The 18,070-nt window shown below is 38.9% G+C and overlaps 1 pseudogene; it reads right to left on the bottom strand.

Moving 5' to 3' along the window:
* Nucleotides 1–9,652: 9,652 nt before the first annotated feature.
* On the bottom strand, nt 9,653–15,487 carry LOC115685220 (40S ribosomal protein S20-2-like; annotated as a pseudogene).
* Nucleotides 15,488–18,070: the final 2,583 nt, after the last annotated feature.

Genomic DNA, 18,070 nt, shown 5'->3' with positions numbered 1-18,070 from the left:
TGAGTAACAAAATTTGAACTTCATTTTATCTTTAATTGACTTAAAAGTTCAGTTGATTTTCTTTAACTTTTGAGTTTTCCATTGATTTATATCCCCTAGATCTCGTTATCCCACCTATGGTGATTGGTTGCAAGGTGAGTCAATTTCTGGGAACAGATTCCAAAAGTTGAAACCGAAACTAGATCCGTCTATGTTTCTATAAGGGCCAATCCAACTCCTAATCTGCACGGAAATCGGCCCATTTCATGTTTTGAGTAAAAAGTGAAATTTTTATGATGAAACATAAAAATTGTACCAATTCTCTATAAAAACAAGTGGTTAAGTTATTGTTTTCTTATGTTGAAGACCATGATTAGATCCTCGATGGGTGCTAAAGTATGCTTTTAGAAGAGGCTTCAAAAGGTTTTGGAACCGGCCCAATTCGGACCGAATCCCTAGTTGAATAGGACCCCAATGCTCATCCCTAATTCCACCCACGTACAGACATTACATTCGGAATTCTTGTAACAATACCAACAAAACGAGATTAAAAAAATAAAAAGCATGCTAATGTCATATTTTGCAAAAGAGCAAAAGAATCTTGTGCATCCTAATGTTACAAAGAACAAGGAAAAAACGCAGCCCTAAAGGTATATCTTTTGCAAAATTCAACCTCCTCTTCGCAGCAACTTAAAGTGAAAAACTTGAGTCCGAATATCCCAAAGCAGCCCAACCTCGTCGCCGGCGTTGAATATCCGGCTTTGGACAATATCGAGCCACCCCAGGAGGTAGGTCTCATTCAATCCCCTCTCCAGGAAGGTGTGCTCGCTCTGGTAAGCTCGAGGGCTCTTCTCGTCGGTGAAGTCAACCAGCGTCACCAGATACCGGCCACCCATCACAACGTGGTTACACATCTCGAGTGTCCAGTAGCGGAACACGTGATCAAAGGTGTCGTTGTGCGAGAGCATGAGCTTTCCCGTCCTTAACTCACCGCTGCCAACGGCCTTCCTTATCAGCCACGGATAGTTAGGGTCGACGAGGAGCTGCACCGGGCTGATGTCGTTGATCTCGACGAGGGTCCGGGTCACTTGGTAGTGCATGTTTTGCACCTTCGCGGCCTCTTCTTCGGCTTTTGTGGGGATGAAATTGTAGTACCATGTCTTCGTCATTGTAATGGAGTGTTTGGTGTCTCTATGTACTTGAGACATAGAGAGAAGGATTAGGGTTTTCAATGTTTGTGGTTCAATATTTTGGATGTTACGAATGTTACAAATATATAGGTGAAAAGAGGATACGCGTTTGTTTAGGAAATAAAAAGATTTCAAACCTAAAAAGATTTCAAACCTCTTTCAGAAGCAGCTAAATACAAGTTTTTTCTTTGGATAATGATTCTTGAAAACTTTATCAGCAGAGAGAAGTTTGGTCGTGAAGGTATATATAGACCCAATTCCTTAAAAACAGCACAACTTGTCTTGATTTTTTTTGTCTCATTAAAAAACAGTGACTTTATCTCTTATCCCAATTATGGCCTAAACTTTTTTTATCTCATGATATCAACTTTAACTCGTGTCCACAATTTTAGCGCAATCTTTTATTGTCTTATGAAAAAATACCAACTTTCATTCGGTACCCAAATCTAGCTCCCGTCGAGTTTGCGTGAAGTTTCAGCTGATACGCATTGAATTTTTAACGATATCATCGGACAAAAACTTCACATGGGCCAGATTTGCGTACCGACTAAAAGTTGGTGCTTTTTTATGATACAACAAAAAGTTTGGACAAGAGTTGAGATCTGACTTAAAGTAAGTGTTTTTTTACAAGACAAAAAAGAGTTTGGACCAGAATTGGGATGCAACCTAAAATTTGTGTTTTTTTATGAGAAAAAAAAAATTTGGTCCATAATTGGGACTCGACCTAGAGTTGATGATTTTTAAAGGAATTAGGCCTAGAAATATGAGATTAGGAGAATGCTGCTTACTATTTTGTTTATTGAGTTAACAATAATGAGATCACAATTGTTCCCTTCGTGGACATTTATCTAAAAGTAACATAACAATCAAGAGCTGAAAATTTGAAAGGATTACTCTAGTAGAAAGTATTTCTGTCTTCCTCAATCAATGAATGGCTTCGAAACATCATACTTGCGTATTTTCTTCGGCCTTGCCAATAGTACATTATGGCTATTAAACCTAGATTGGCGCTAATAGGCATACGGCCCTGTTGGTAAAGGGATTGGAGGGTGGGGATGCTAGCATCACAGATGCAGGGTTCGACTCCCGCGCTCTGCAAGAAACAGAGCAAAAGTCAAAGAGTAAAGAGAGTTAGTAATAGGACAGACAAAAAAAAAACCTAGATTGGCAAGTCTGTTGAAAATAACAACGAGTCGAAAATTTGAAGGAATTACTCTAGTTTTAAGTATGTCTGTCTTCTTGATCAATGGATGGCTTTAAAAACATCAAACTTTCGTATTTTCTTGATTTTGTATGTGTGAGATGATGGAACCGCTTCATCTAGTTAAAATTAGTTGGATAGACAAATGGGTTGGACACCCTACTGTATGGAAGAAGAAAGATAAAAAAGTGACACTTGTGAACATACATAGAAATCGAAAGAAAAACACATGAAATTCCGAAGAATCTGAATATTGGTGAATATGCACTTTTTTATTGGATAATATGAAAAAGCCAACAGTTGCAATAAAAATTAAAATCCCTCTACTGATTTTTATCTTGTCAATTTGTAATATGATGACCACATTATATACATGTATACATATATATATATTTTTTTTTTGTCGGAATATATATATTTATTTAAAGATGTTACAAACATACCAATTCTAGAGGTTTGCAAGGCTTTTTAGGAGGGGTGAACAAAACGGATCGATCGAATTGGAAACCGCCTGGTCCCTCGAGGTGCCGGTCCGATTACCGGTTTCTAAAAGTGGAACCGGTGTCCGAGTGATCCAGCTCTCAATTCCAAGGGGAACCGGACCAAACCGGACCGCTCAGACCAATTATTTATTTATTTATTTATTTTTAAATGTAAACTCAGTAATCAAAACTCCATCGTGCACACCTCTTCTTGCTCTTCTCTTCGGGTCTTTCCGAATTCACCCACGACGCTCACGCATCCTCCTTAGTCTTTCCCTCTCTTCTCTCCTCTAATCGGCAAACCCTAATCGCCTCTCACTCGACGCTCTGCCCAGGTTTATTTAGAAAGGAAACACAGACATATCAAGCCGCCAAGACATCTCAATCGGATTTAGACTCAGAAGTTCACTAATGCCGTCTAGGAATTTCATCAAACAGATTGTGTGCACAACGAAGAAGAAGCCTAACCATGTCGTCAATGCAGTCCTTTCGACTAGAATGATTTCCTCAACAACGTTATCATAAATATCTTAAAAAGCATCTTATGTTACCTTAACGATGAAGAGTTCTGGTCACAATCAATTGCCAAACTAGAAGAGGAGCCCCGGGAACGCGTCGTCAATGAAGATCAACACTAGCCACGAGGCTTCAAACAAGTTCAACCTCTTCGACGTCCTCTGATCCCTTCGTCAGTAACGTCACCGAGAACAAAAGCGAACAAGAGAGTCCGAGCGCAGCTGTGAACAGTCTACGGACAGTGATCAGTGGCGTTCGACGATATCGGAAAGATGATGAGAAAGTGAGAAAAGCTTTGAGGAAATTTCTCCAGCTATTCTTTCCGAGAGTAAAATTTCTTGAGAATTCTCTCTACTCTCCCCGCTTGTGTTCCCTAGGGCCGGCGACTGGAGGTTCGAAGATGGTTGATGATGATCGGAGCTGATGGATTCCAATGCCAATTACTTCCACTGGACTGCCCGAGAATCGAACCGGAGTGGTCGGTCCGGTTTGAGAAACTGATATCCGGTCCGAGTCGGGTTCCTATTGCTTGGGTGGGACCGGACCAGACCGGAACAAATTGGCAATATTAGCGCTATTTTCTCTTCCACCATTAGGTTAAGCTATTTATTACATTTGCCCCTTTCACTCTCCTTATTATTCCTACCCTGTTTTTTTTATCCGGTTCTATCCTATTGTTATTTCTATTTTACAAGTCATTGTGTGTGTTAAGTAGGGAAAATTATCAAAAAAGTCCTAAACCTTTTGTAATTGTGCCAATTCAGTCCTAAACCTTTTTTTTTGCCAATTCAGTTCTAAACCTTTTGCAATTGTACCAATTCAGTCCATCCGGCCACTTTAGGCCGGCCGGCGCTGACGTGGCCGCCAGCCGGCTGACGTGGCCGCCAGCCGGCTGACGTGGCGCTGGCCGGCGTCCACGTGGCAATATTTTAATATTTTTTTTTTATTATTTTCAAATTTTTTTTCCTTTTTTCTTTTTTTTTTCTTTTCCTTCTCGCTCCTGCCTGTCCGGCTAGGGGGGAGGCTTGCCCGCGAGGGCCCAGCTCCGGCGAGGCAAGCTGGGCCCTCGCCGGGCGAGCTCCGCCTCGCCGGAGCTGGGCGAGCTCGCCTTGGCTGGGCGACCTCCGCCCTCGCCCAGCGGCGGCGAGGGCCTAGCTCGCCATGGCTGGGCGAGGCTCGCCCAGAGGCGGCGAGGGCCCAGCTCGCCATGGCTGGGCGAGCTCCGCCCTCGCCGCCGCTAGGCAAGCCTCGTCGGAGTTGGGCGAGGCTCGCCTAGCGGCTGCGAGGGTGGAGCTCGCCCAGCCATGGCGAGCTGGGCCCTCGCCGGCGAGCCTCCCCCCTGGCCGGATAGGCAGGGGGAGAAGGAAAAGAAAAAAAAAAGAAAAAGGAAAAAAAATTAAAAAATAATAAAAAATATTAAAATATTGCCACGTAGACGCCGGCCGGCCAAAAGTGGCCGGATGGACTGAATTGGCACAATTGCAAAAGGTTTAGGATTGAATTGGAAAAAAAAAGGTTTATAACTGAATTGGCACAATTATAAAAGGTTTAGGACTTTTTTGGTAATTTTCCCGTGTTAAGTATGCAAATTTCGAAACCCTCCTTTCTCACTTGGGTGTCCCCACCTCCCCCTTCCTTTGAAAAAAGGGTGATCACTAAGGCAACCCCTAGTGGTTTCTATACTTGTTTTGTAACTCCCCTCCTTTGAAAAGATGTTTTCCACTTAAAAAAAGTTAAACAAAAGAAAAAATTGATACATGATACATACATATGTATGAAAAAAAATTTAATTCTAGAACGGCTCTACCAAAATCAATACATATTTACAAGACAGCATGTTATCTAATATTCTTATAACAATGCCCACGCATTGATATTAAAGAAAAGCACAAGAGCAGCCGTATGTGCAATCATCAAGGAAAAGGGCATTCGAATGTTACACAATGGGAAAAAAAATGAGAAAATTTAAATACCTAAAAAAAAAAAAAAACACAACATGCCCTAGCTGTGTCTTCTGAAAATTCAACCTCCCCTTCGGAGCATCTTAAAGTGAAAAACCCCGGATCGGATATCCCAAAATAACCCGACTTCGTCGTTGGCATTGAAGTGCCAGTTGCGGACTATGTCGAGCCATCCCAGGAAGTAGGTCTCGTTCGGGCCTCGCTCCAGGAAGGTGTTCTCACTCTGGTACCTCCTTGGCCTCTTTTCGTCGGTCAAGTCGATCAGCGCCACCGGGCACCGACCCCCCGTAACCACGTGGTTGCACGTCTCGAGCGTCCAGTAGCGAAACACGTGGTCGAAGGTGTCGGTGTGCGAGAGCACGAGCTTCCTCGTCATGATCTCGCTGTTGCTGATGGTCTTCCGGATCAGCCACGGGTAGTTGGGATTGGCGAGGAGCTGCGGCCGGCCAATGTCGTTGATCTCCAAGAGAGTGCGCGTCGCTTGATAGGGCACGTCGCTGGCCTTCGCGGCCTCCTCCTCGGCTTTGGTGGGCATGAAGTTGTGGTAGAATGTCTTCTTCATCATCATGGTTTTTGGTGTCTCCATGAGATTAAGCTCTAGAGAGAGGGATTAGGGTTTTCAAGGCTATATTTTTCTTGGTGATATGGTGCTAGATACTCGGTTGATTGGGATATAAAAGATAATGCACATTTTGTTTGGGAAATAATAGATTTAGGCAGCTATTACAAGTGTTTTTTCGGACAATGACTCTTTAAACAACTCATCTTTAAGGAAGGGAATAGAAATATGAGATCACGAGAATGTTGCTTGTAATTCTGACTGGTCAAGCGTAATAATGACAATATTTATGGGTAATAATAATGATTATCATATTTTTGGGTCAATATAAGGAAAAAACCATTCAACGGCTTTAAAACGTATATTTCACCATTCGTTTTTCCAGCACTACCATTATGGACGTCATTAATTGCTTTCCTTATCTTTAACGTACTGATTTTGCATTTCTTTATTACTTTCCTTATTATTGAATCCCATATTATAAAGGATAATTTAGGCAATTTCAAAAGTATACGAGGAACATCCTTATACAGAAGGATTCTGTTTACGAATTTGGCACGTATATAATAAGTTACTCAATAAAAAATATCGCAAATCTCAGTGAATTAACTTTTATGATAATGCGTGTAGCCTAATATCCTAAAAAACCTCTAACTTTAGCTTTTGCCCCAATTTTACCTTTTGTCTCATAAAAACCCTCCAATTTTAGGTTCAGTTCCAATTCTTCCGTAAATTTTTTTTTTCTCACATAAAAAACTCTCAACTTTAGGTCTTGTCCCAATTATATCCTAAACTTTTTTTTGTCCTATGAAAACCCCCCAACTTTAGCTCTTGTCCTAATTTTCTCGTCCAATCCCAATTTTACTAAAAAAAATCACAAACATTTACTTGAGTCACAAATCTGACCTCATTAACCCTCCGTCCAAAATTTCTCTCTGACAACCGAGAGATAGAAAACTCCCAAGCATGAGCCCTCCGACTGCGAGAGATGGAACATTCCCAAGCACGAGAGATCGATGAGTGCAAAATCACTAAGGGAAATTTGACGGAGGTTTAATGGAGAGCAGATTTGGGATTCAAATAAAAGTTAGTGATCTTTTATGAGACAAAAAAAATTAGAGTGAAATTAAAATTGGACCTAAAGTTTGGATGTTTTTATAAGACAAAAAAAAGTTTAGGGAGAATTGGAACTGGACTTAAAGTTAGGGTTTTTTATGAGATAAAAAAGGTTTATGGTAGAATTGGACTGAACCTAAAGTTGTGAGTTTTTTATTGGACAAAAAAAAGTTTAGGGTAAATTTGAGATAGGACCTAAAGTTGAAGGTTTTTTGTGAGACAAAATGTATAATTGGGATAAGAGTTAAAGTTAAGAGTTTTTTAGGGTATTAGGCCTAGCGCGTGTAATTAACTTGCTTTGGAAATTGAAAAACCTTCCACATGATGGGATACTCATGGAGTTTCATGGAACTTTGCTTTAAAAGTTTAAAGTTGAAATAGTCATTCGATTTGCTTACTCGATAGCATAGAGAATACATATTTATATTTTAATTTCTAAAGATTATTCTCAATGAGATAGTTTACCTACGAGAGTGGTCAATTAAACTATAGGTGTGTTTGTTTGAGGGAAAGTGTTTTTCAGAAATTAATTTTTTTTGGACTTTCACCTGCTTGGTTCGCCGAAAATGACTAGTCAATGAAAGCACTTTCCATGCATAAATTAGGAAATTGAATTCCTAAATCTAAAAAGGTGAAAACACTCTCCGGAATTACACTTTCCGAAATTGCTCTTCGTCACCCTTCACTTTTCTTTGCAGCATTCGCAAGGCAAAGGCAGCGGGCGAGCTCGCCGTCATGGAGGCCATGCAGTCGTCCCTCAACATCCACACTCAAGCCAAAATCATAGCCTACCAGCACCTCAAGAAATCTCCCCAGACCACTGTCTCCGCCGCCGCCGTCTCCTGCGACTCCTACCTCCTGCTCTAGAGCTGGCGGCTCCTGAAGCCGTCGATCCTTGTTCGGAGCCACTACTTGGAGAGGTAGAGGAAGGTCAGTTGCGGAGCCTCCTTGACCAAAAACCCTAGCCCCGGCTCTAGCCCTAACCATTGAGCGCGCTAGAGGTTGAGAGTCGTCTCAATGGAGTTGGTCGGGTCTTACTTGAGCAACAACGAGGGAAAGAAGAGCAGCGAAGAAGTCAAAGGATAATGCTGACTTGAGGTAGAGTTTTTCTCTCAATTTTGATCATGCAACTTTTTATTTTTTATTTTTTTTTGCATCAGAAATTTTTGTTACTCATAATTCATGAGATTGAAATCATTTTTTAAATGAGATCTAAATACCAGGATTCGGTTCCACACTAAATAAAGGAAAACCAACCATTTTCCTGAAAATTGATTTCCTAGAAAGCATTTTCCTTTATCAAACAAACGCACACTATACGTGAATTCACAAAAAAAAAATTACTGTGCAATAGGTCAAGTTTATCATGCGCAGTTTAGATTTTTAGTTTTTGGTTTTATCCCTAAAGTTTTGTGGCCAACATGGGCAATTGGGCAACGATATACCTAATTGAGTTACGTAGACTTCTAGATCAAGCGCACATAGAAAACATAACCATCCTTTTGAATCCTTATCCCGAAAACATTAGACATGTGCTAAAGTTATGAAACAAAATGTTGGGAAAAAAGCAGTCAAGAAAAATGGAATCAAATTTTGAGGTATAATGTATGTAGGAATTATTTTCCACATCGTTGCTAATAGTTACCGGTAAAAATCATCTAGGATACAACAGAGTCTCAAACAAGAAAGCCACATAGGAATTCTAGTATTTCTCCAAGAACTCTCATAAGGGAAACAATTGAAAACAATGGTTGTATTTTTTTAGAAAGGAAAATCGAGAGGTTAAAACTATTGAGATGGAAATGGTGAATTTATCACAGTGTTTTTGAGCAGCTACAACATTTCCTCTAAAATGTTGCATTTTGAATAGATACTGTTTTAAAAGACTAACAGTAAATTCGAATAAAAAAATAATCATTGTTTTTTTCAATCTTTTATTTATTCCGAAATTATAATGTTAGGGTTACTTTCTAAAGATTTCATGAAACAGGAACAAACACAAGGGCATAAAGTGCTAAGTAAATTATAACACTTCTCGTTGAAACAAGAGGATAGTATTTGTGCAATATGTCCGATTCTATTATTAAAGTATCAAGTTTAAACCTATAGCTCCTTGTAACTCGTATAGAATTTTAAGATACTTGCACTAAATAAAGGTTTAACTCGAAAGAGAATTTTATGTATGTACATTAATCTTATGGAAGTTTTGGCTTTATATATTTTTTAATTTTATTTTGTACTATTGTTTCACAAACAAAGTGGGGATTGTTGATAGTTTGTTTGTAATACAAACAAAGAGGTGCATTATCTCACAATGAAAATATATGAGCGCTCGTGGACAAGAATTGGCACTAGTCATCGATTATTTTTAATTTTTTTAATTATTTCGAATCTATTCCTAATGGTCAATAGGCGTCTTATAACCTTTGAAAGGTTGTATCTTTTCAAAAGTTATAAAATTCAAGACAAATAAACGAAAATAACCGCCGTTGACTAGTGCCAATTCTCGTTCATGAGTGCTCATATTTTTTCATTGTGGGACAATGTACCTCTTTGTTTGTTTTACGAACAAACTATCAACACCAAAACACCATAAGTAAAAAGTTGACCAAAAATCCTTCTGCATAATAATAAGAGGTTTCAGAAGTTCAAAACGACGGCTTAATTTTCATAGCTGTGTGATCCCCACATATCTCAACCTCTACACCAGGCTCAATGGTAATTGAGGTGGTTAGCTTCACAACATCTCGAGAGCTGAACAGTTCGATGACTGGCTAGTGTATGCGAAGCTCGAACCGATCCCAAGTATCGGCTCCTGATGAAAATTATTAGTTCCTCTTCCACACATTGGGTTAGCAAGTCTATAACAAAGAGATTTTTGTGTAATCGGCACCAATACAAACAACTACATAGTTGGTCAAATTATCAAGCAGAAAGAAATTACAAATTGCACTCATTAGCAAGAGCGGAAAGGATATTGAAACCCTAAAATTATACATAGACTCACTGAACATAAAAAATCCATCCAAGATTCTGACCGGGTTATTTTTTAGTACAATATGATTTCCTAATGGTAATTTACAATCCAACCCTTATCGAGTGTCATAAGGCTCTTTTAATGAACTGAAACGGAAAATAACGCATAAAGTTCAATCATGGCATGTGTATCGACCAATATGATTGGAGAAAACCGTTTGTCGATTACTTGGAGAATCCCACTTGTAAAGAAAAAAGGTTCAAAAGACAAGCGTGTTGAAGTTTTTATTGATTGGGGACGAGTTGTACAAATGGACCAATGACAGGATATTACTCAAATGTTTGGGTAAACATAACTCGGTGCTAGCAATGGCATAAGTGCATGAAAGTATTTGCGGGGCTCATCAAGCGTGAATCAAGATGAAGTGGCTATTATGTCGACATCATTATTTTTTGCTAACAATAACCCAAGAAGGATGAGAATCATGTCAAAAGCACGGGCCAATTTAGCATGTCTCAACATCGATGTTAAAACACCTTGTTTTTTTTTTTTTTGTCGCCAAAACTCATTGTTAAGACATAGTCATTTTTACTATGGATATAATTGGTAAAACAGAATTAATAACACGAATGATCCTCGAACTCGAACTTTCTCTCGTTAAACGTAAACCCTAAACTTACCAAGATTACTCCAACGTGATCATCCCTTCAAGTCGAATGTCATGTCATGTACTATTTGTGCTGATGAGTTAGTCCACATCAATAATGAAAGGGCCCAAAAGATGACGTCAACCGTCGCATGTCCCTCCCACGTTTTTTCATTATTTTATCACCTTATTTGCGACTACCTCTAATTTAAGAGTTGGCTCATGCTAAATAGTACATTATAAAGTTAAAATATAGTAAAGTAATTAGTATTTTATAAAGGTGATATTTATGGTGCCAATAGATATTTCAAATCTATTAATTGTTTTAAATTTTTATTTGTATATATTGTTATTCTAGTATATTTATATATGGGCCAAATGGATATATATTTTTGCAATATTTTTTACTTCTCACTTAGTTTATTTGCAATATGTTGTTGTCTTTGCCGGTTAAAACCAAAATCCTCAATAAATATGGAGTAGAAGTAATGTTATGAAACCGATTAAGTTTCAGATGTTACCTTTTTTTTTCTTTTTGTTGGGTTGAGTCAGAAATTGCCTTTTGTCCGGCTTTGTCAAAAAAATTGAAATTAGAGGGGAATTTTCCGGTCAAATGTTTTTGCATCGCTATGCAAGACACCACTACCCCTCGTTTGCTGGGAGTTCATATACAAAATCACTGAAAATGTTCTGTCGGAATTCTTATAACAATGCCCACAAATTGAGATTAAAGAAACACACAAGAGCAGCCTTATGTGAAATAAAGGAAAAGGGCATTCGAATGTTACACAATGGAAAAAAGAAAAAGAAAAATTAAAGCAACAGAAAAGGAAAAACAAAAAAAAAAATGCCCTAGTTGTGTCTTCTGAAAATTCAACCTCCCCTTCGAAGCATCTTAAAGTGAAAAGTCCTGGATCGGACATCCCAAAACAACCCGACCTCATCGCCGGAGTTGAAGAGCCGGTTGCGGACTATGTCGAGCCACCCCAGGAGGTAGGTCTCGTTCAGGCCCCGCTCCAGCAAGGTGTGCTCACCCTGGTACCTCCTGGGGCTATTTTCGTCGGTCAAGTCAACCAGTGCCACTGGGTACCGACCCCCCATAACCACATGGTTGCACGTCTCGAGCGTCCAGTAGCGAAACACGTGGTCGAAGGTGTCTTTGTGCGAGAGCACGAGCTTCCCTGTCATGATTTCGCTGTTGATGATGGTCTTCCGGATCAGCCAAGGGTAGTTGGGGTCGGCGAGGAGCTGCGGCGGGCTGATGTCATTGATCTCGAAGAGTGTCCGGGTCACTTGGTAGGGCACGTTGCGGGCCTTCGCAGCCTCCTCCTCGGCTTTGGTGGGCATGAAGTTGTAGTAAAATGTCTTCTTCATCACCATGGTTTTTGGAGTATCTACGAGATTAGGCTCAAGAGAGAGTGATTAGGGTTTTCAAAGTTATGTTTTTTTCTTGGTGCTATGGTGCTAAATACTCGTTTGATTGGGATATAAAAGATAATACACATTTGTCTGGGATATCTTTATGGAAGAGATCAGAAACATGAGATCACGAAAATGTTGCTTATAATTTATTGTTGGTCAAGAATAATAATGACTCTGACCAAAAAATAATAATAATAATGACAATATCTGTGGGCAATAATGATGATTGTCATATTTTTGGGGTCAATATAAGGAAAAAGCCATTCAACCGCTGTTTCATTCTCACCATTCGTTTTTCGGGCACTACCGTTACGGATATCATTAATTGTTTTCTAATCTTTTAAACTACTTATTTTGAATTTCTTCGGTGCTTTCCTTATTATTGAATCCCATATTATAAAGGATAATTTAGGTAATTTCAAAAGTACGTGGACAATACTTATCCAGAAGGATTCCGTTAATGAGTCTGGCATGTATGTAATAAGTTATTCGATAAGAAATAGGGTTAATACCACGAAAAACCCAAAACTGGTACACCTGTGATAAATTTACTCAAAATTAATTTTTTGACCACGAAAAACTCTAAATTGGTGTACTTATGATAAATTTATCCCAAACGAATTTTTTGACCACCAAAAAATCCAAACTAGTACATTTGTGACAAATTTACCCTCCTTTAAATTGAATTAATACCCCGAAAAATCACAAACTATTACACCTATGACAAACGAAAGGTAAAATCCTAAACTGGTATACTCTTCAATTGCCACGTGTCATTTAACAAAGCAATTTCACAGTAAAATTTAACGAAAACTAACGGAGGATAAAATTGTTACAAGTATACCAGTTTGGAGTTTTTGGTAGTTAAAAAATTAATTTGGGGTAAATTTATCACAGGTGTACCAGTTTAGGATTTTTTGTGGTATTAACCCTAATAAATATTACAAATTTCAGTAAATTGACTTTTGTGACGGCGCGTGTAGATTCTGTTAAGAAGTCTCACAAGTATATGATAAGTTACTCAATAAAAAATCATATGTATTTCAGTAAATTGACTTTTATGGCAGCGCGTGTAGTCAATGTGCTTTGGAGATAGAAAAATCTTCCACATGATGGGATACTCATGGAGTTCCATGCAACATTGCTTTAAAAGTTTGAAGTTGAAGTAGTCATTCGGTTTGCATAATCGGTAGAATAGACAATACATTACATACTTGTATTTTAATTTCTCGAGATTATTCTCATTGACATAGTTTACTTAAGAGAATGGTCATTTAAACTATACGTGGATTCACAAAAAAAAAATTAGTGTGCAATAGGTCAAGTTTATCATGCGTATTTTAGATTTTTAGTTTTGGTTTTACCCCTAGGGTTTTTTGTGGCCCACATGAGCAATTGGGAAACAAAATACCTAGCGAAGTTAAAAAAACTAGTGTGCAATAGGTCAAGCTTATCATGCGTATTTTAGACATGTGCTAAGCTATGGAAGAAAACACTATAACCAAATAGTTTTACCAAAAACCCTTCTGCATAATAAGAGGTTTGAAAAGTTCAGAACGGTGGCTCAATTTTCATAGCTGTGTGATCCCCACATATCTCAACCTCCAAGGCTACATAGTGATTGAGGTAAATTGCTTCACACCATCTTGAGAGCTAAACAGGTCGATGACCCACTCGTGTATGTGAAGCTCGAACCGGTCCTAAGCATCGGTTCGTGATAAAACGACAATCGGAGAGACATATTCATTGTATAGCAGTAATCACAATATGTTCAGTACCTTCTGCACAAGGTGTCTTGCGAGTGGTGATGTGAAGGACCTTGGTCACGATTTTCACCAGCCCTTCAACACAGAGACTCTTATACTTCGCAATAGGGGTGAGCGGTTTTAGGTTCCTTACAGGTTCCACCTAGAACCTATCATCGGGTATAGGTTTCTCATTTTTTGGAACCTGGAACAATACTGAACAAGCTTGTCATTCACAAAAGAGAATACAAAAGACTAGTTTTCATGACATCATGGTTCAAATAAATACAATTAAAATGAGAAGTCATTGCGTGAATCGATACTAGGGGCGAGCGGTTCCATGTTCCGTACAGGTTCCACTAGGAACCTAATCATGAGAATATGTTCCTCATTTTTGGGAATCCGAAACCTATCCTATCACAGGTTTTAGGTCGGTTCCAGGGTTTACCTAAGTTCCACCTGTATTATTAATTAAACAATTACAATGAATCATCACCTTTAATGATCACCGCTTGCTTCTATAATCCACTGACCACAACTTATATTTAGACATACGAAAAATATGAAACATTAACAAGTCATAAAATAAAAGTTCAGATTAGTGGTTTCAAATTATACACTTATCATCTAATGCCATGGTGATCACGCGAAGACATAGACAAAAAAAAACACAAAAAAACTTATTTAGGTTTCATGTTCCAGGTTCCAGGTTCTAGGTATCACCTACCTAGAACCTGGAACCTGCCCATCTAAACAAGTTCCCCAATTTTTAGAATCTGAAACCTACTCTACATACCTTGGAATCTTAAACCTACAGATTCCCATTGGTCAAGTTCTCAGATTCCAGGTTAGAACCTGGAACCATGCTCACCCCTACTTCACAGCGCGAATTAGATTGAAGCATATTGATAAAAAGACCGATGTGTCCATGCTAGATATAGAGAAACTTGAAAAAGAAAAAAAAATCAAGGACCATATGCCTTCGGAAATGTGTTATTTCTGAGGAGTATGAGGTCTATCTAAAGAAGATAGAATACAGCATAAATAAACAAACTCGGTTTCACGATAGGCTAAATTGTTCAATTCCCATACTTAAAGGTTTGTTTTGCATTTTCATAGATTACAATATATAAGCCAAATGCATAATTTAGTCATGCTTATAACACAGCACAACATCATAAAATGTCAATACCGTATAGGAGAGGGAGTTTACCAACATTAACAGCATTGAAAATTATTAGTTTCTGCTGCACACATTGTGTAAGCAAGTCTATAACAAAGGGATTGTTGTGTAATCGAACGGACACCTATACAACTGGTCAAATTTCTAAGCAGAAAGAACTACAAATTGGACTCATTAGCAAGAGCGGAAATAAATAAAAAAAAATCCTTATCGAGTGTAGTTGAAACCCTAAAATCACTACACAGACTCACCGGATATAAAAAAAAACCCATCCAAAATTGTGAGTGTGTTATCTTTTAAGTACGTTACACTCTAACCCTTATCTAGTGTCGTAATGGCACTCTTTTAATAAAATCAAAAACGGAAAATAACGCATACGCATAAAGAGACAAGAGAGACCTTTCTCGAGATTTTCAACATTCTTCAAGATCAAAGTAATTTGGATCCTACTTATATGGTCCTGAAATCCTCCAAGCCTATCTTCGTCGGCTTCATGGCATAAGCCATCGTCACTAGGTTATCCAAATTACTCTCTTCAAAATTCTTATCCTATTCTTTCTTTTGATTTAACACGAGTTTACTTCAAATTGTTGTTAAGATAAGACTCGATCTATCTAAGATCTCTTAGTAGGTTTGGTCGAAGCCTCTATTAGATTATCTCCATACACGGATCGGATGATGCACGGATTGTTTTGAATTCAAGATGCAATTTGGGTGCCTTTTTCCAGTTTGTCGAAAAACTTAAAATTTGTGTGGAATTTTCTGCTCAAATGTTGTTACATAGATTTGCATGATATCACTACCAACTGTTGGGGCTTATCCGACATCGATTTTAAAAGGGGTTGGTGATCGTAAGTACGAGGGAAAGATTTATCATTTAAGATAGCCCTGGGGGTGAGAGAGGTCAAAACCGCCCAACACCAACCCCTCATTTGCTGGAAGTTCTTATACTCTCTAAATCACTGAAAATGTTATTTCGGAATTCTTAGAACAATGCCGACAACTTGAAATTAAAGAAAAAACACAAGAGCAGCCTTATTTCATATTTTACAAAGGGCGATCTAAAGGAAAAGGGCATTCGAATCTTACACAAGAGAAGAAAAAAAAACAAGAAAATTTAAAGCAACAGAAAAGGAAAAAAAAAATGCCCTAGCTGTGTCTTCTGAAAATTCAACCACCCCTTCGGAGCATCTTAAAGTGAAAAGCCCCGGATCGGACATCCCAAAACAATCCGACCTCGTCTCCAGCATTGAAGAGCCGGTTGCGGATTATGTCGAACCACCCCAGGATGTAGGTCTCGTTCAGGCCCCGCTCTAGGAAGGTGTGATCACTCTGGTACCTCCTTGGGCTCTTTTCGTCGGTGAAGTCGACCAGCGCGACCGGGTACCGTCCCCCCATAACCACGTGGTTGCATGTCTCGAGCGTCCAGTAGCGAAACACGTGGTCGAAGGTGTCATTGTGCGAGAGCACAAGCTTCCCATTCATGATCTCGCAGTTGCTGACGGCCTTCCGGATCAGCCACGGGTAGTTGGGGTCGGGGAGGAGCTGCGGCGGGCTGATGTCGTTGACCTCAAAGAGGGTCCGCGTCACTTGATAGGGCACGTTGCGGGCCTTCGCAGCCTCCTCCTCGGCTTTGGTGGGCATGAAGTTGTAGTAAAACGTCTTCCTCGACATCATGGTTTTTGGTGTCTCTCTATGAGATTAAGCTCTAGAGAGAGTGATTATGGTTTTCAAGGTTATGTTTTTTTCCTGGTGATATGGTGCTAAATACTCGGTTGATTGGGATATAAAAGCTAATACGCATTTGTTTGGGAAATAATAGATTTGGACAGCTATTACGAGTTTTTTTTCGGACAATGACTCAAAAAACTCATCTCCTGAGAAGTTTGGTAACCTATGTATATCTTTAGGGAAGAGACTAGAAACATGAGATCACGAGAATGTTGCTTATAGTTCTTGTTGGTCAAGAATAAAAATGACAATATTATGGGTAATGATTACGATTATCATATTTTTGGGTCAATATAAGGAAAAAGCCATTCAACGGCTGATTCATCCTCACCATTCGTTTCTTAACCGTTATGGGCGTCACTAATTATTTTCTTTACTTTTTTAGATTCTGATTTTGAATTTCTCTATTACTTTCCTTGTTATTAGATTCCCTATTATGAAGGATAATTTGGGTAATTTCAAAAGTATACATGGACCGTGCTTATACAAAAGGATTATGTTAACGAGTCTGGCATGTATTTGATAAGTTACTCAATGAGAAATATTACTAGTTTCGGCAGATTGACGTTTATGACAGCGCGTGTAATCGACGTGCTTTCGAAATTCAGAAACCTTCCACGTGTCGGGATACTCATGGAGTCCCATGCAACTTTGCTTTAAAAGTTTGAAGTTGAAGGAGTCGTTCAGTTTGCTTAATCGGTAGCATAGAGAGTACATTACATACTTATATTTCAATTTCTAAAGATTATTCTCAATGACATAATTTACTTAAGAGAATGGTCAATTAAACTAGATTTGAATTCACAAAAAAAAGAAATTACTGTGCAATAGGTCAAAGCCACCCAAAAGACCCAAATCAAGATTCCAGTCGAAGCAGCAAAATTTGGAGGGCCTTGTCAATCTTAGCCGATTGCCAGGTTGATTCCTTTTGAAACCTTTGTCTTATATACCATTGGAAGAATGTAAGGTCAAAAGGAGGAAAAGCCCTAAACCTTTGCAAGTGAGGGGGTCCATACGAACTCGATGATGTGCTTCTTTTCAAATGGAAGTTTTTCCTCTCTGAATCGTGGAAAGCAACCTCGAAGGGGCAAAAGAATGCGGGGCTTAACAAAATAGGGACATAGTGTTACTTGGTCGAGGTCGGACTCATGGTGGCTGAGCAACGAAAGGAGGTAGTTGGCATTGTCCTTGCTCTCTCGTAATTGATCAAAGCGGGAAAGAAATGTTGAAGGATCATATGTAGGGTCTCGGTTCTTGGGCGACATCTCGGTTTCAATTGAAGAAGAGAACTCCGTGATGTAAGAAAGGTATATTGTCAGGAGCTTGAAGACAGAGAGACTATGGAAGATAAAAGTGTAATCT

This window comes from Syzygium oleosum, unplaced genomic scaffold (genome assembly GCF_021117445.2).
Source record: "Syzygium oleosum isolate NSW1041296 unplaced genomic scaffold, Sole_v2.1 Sole_v2.01, whole genome shotgun sequence".
Taxonomy (NCBI): Eukaryota; Viridiplantae; Streptophyta; class Magnoliopsida; order Myrtales; family Myrtaceae; genus Syzygium; species Syzygium oleosum.
This window is presented reverse-complemented; position numbering and strand designations above follow the sequence as displayed.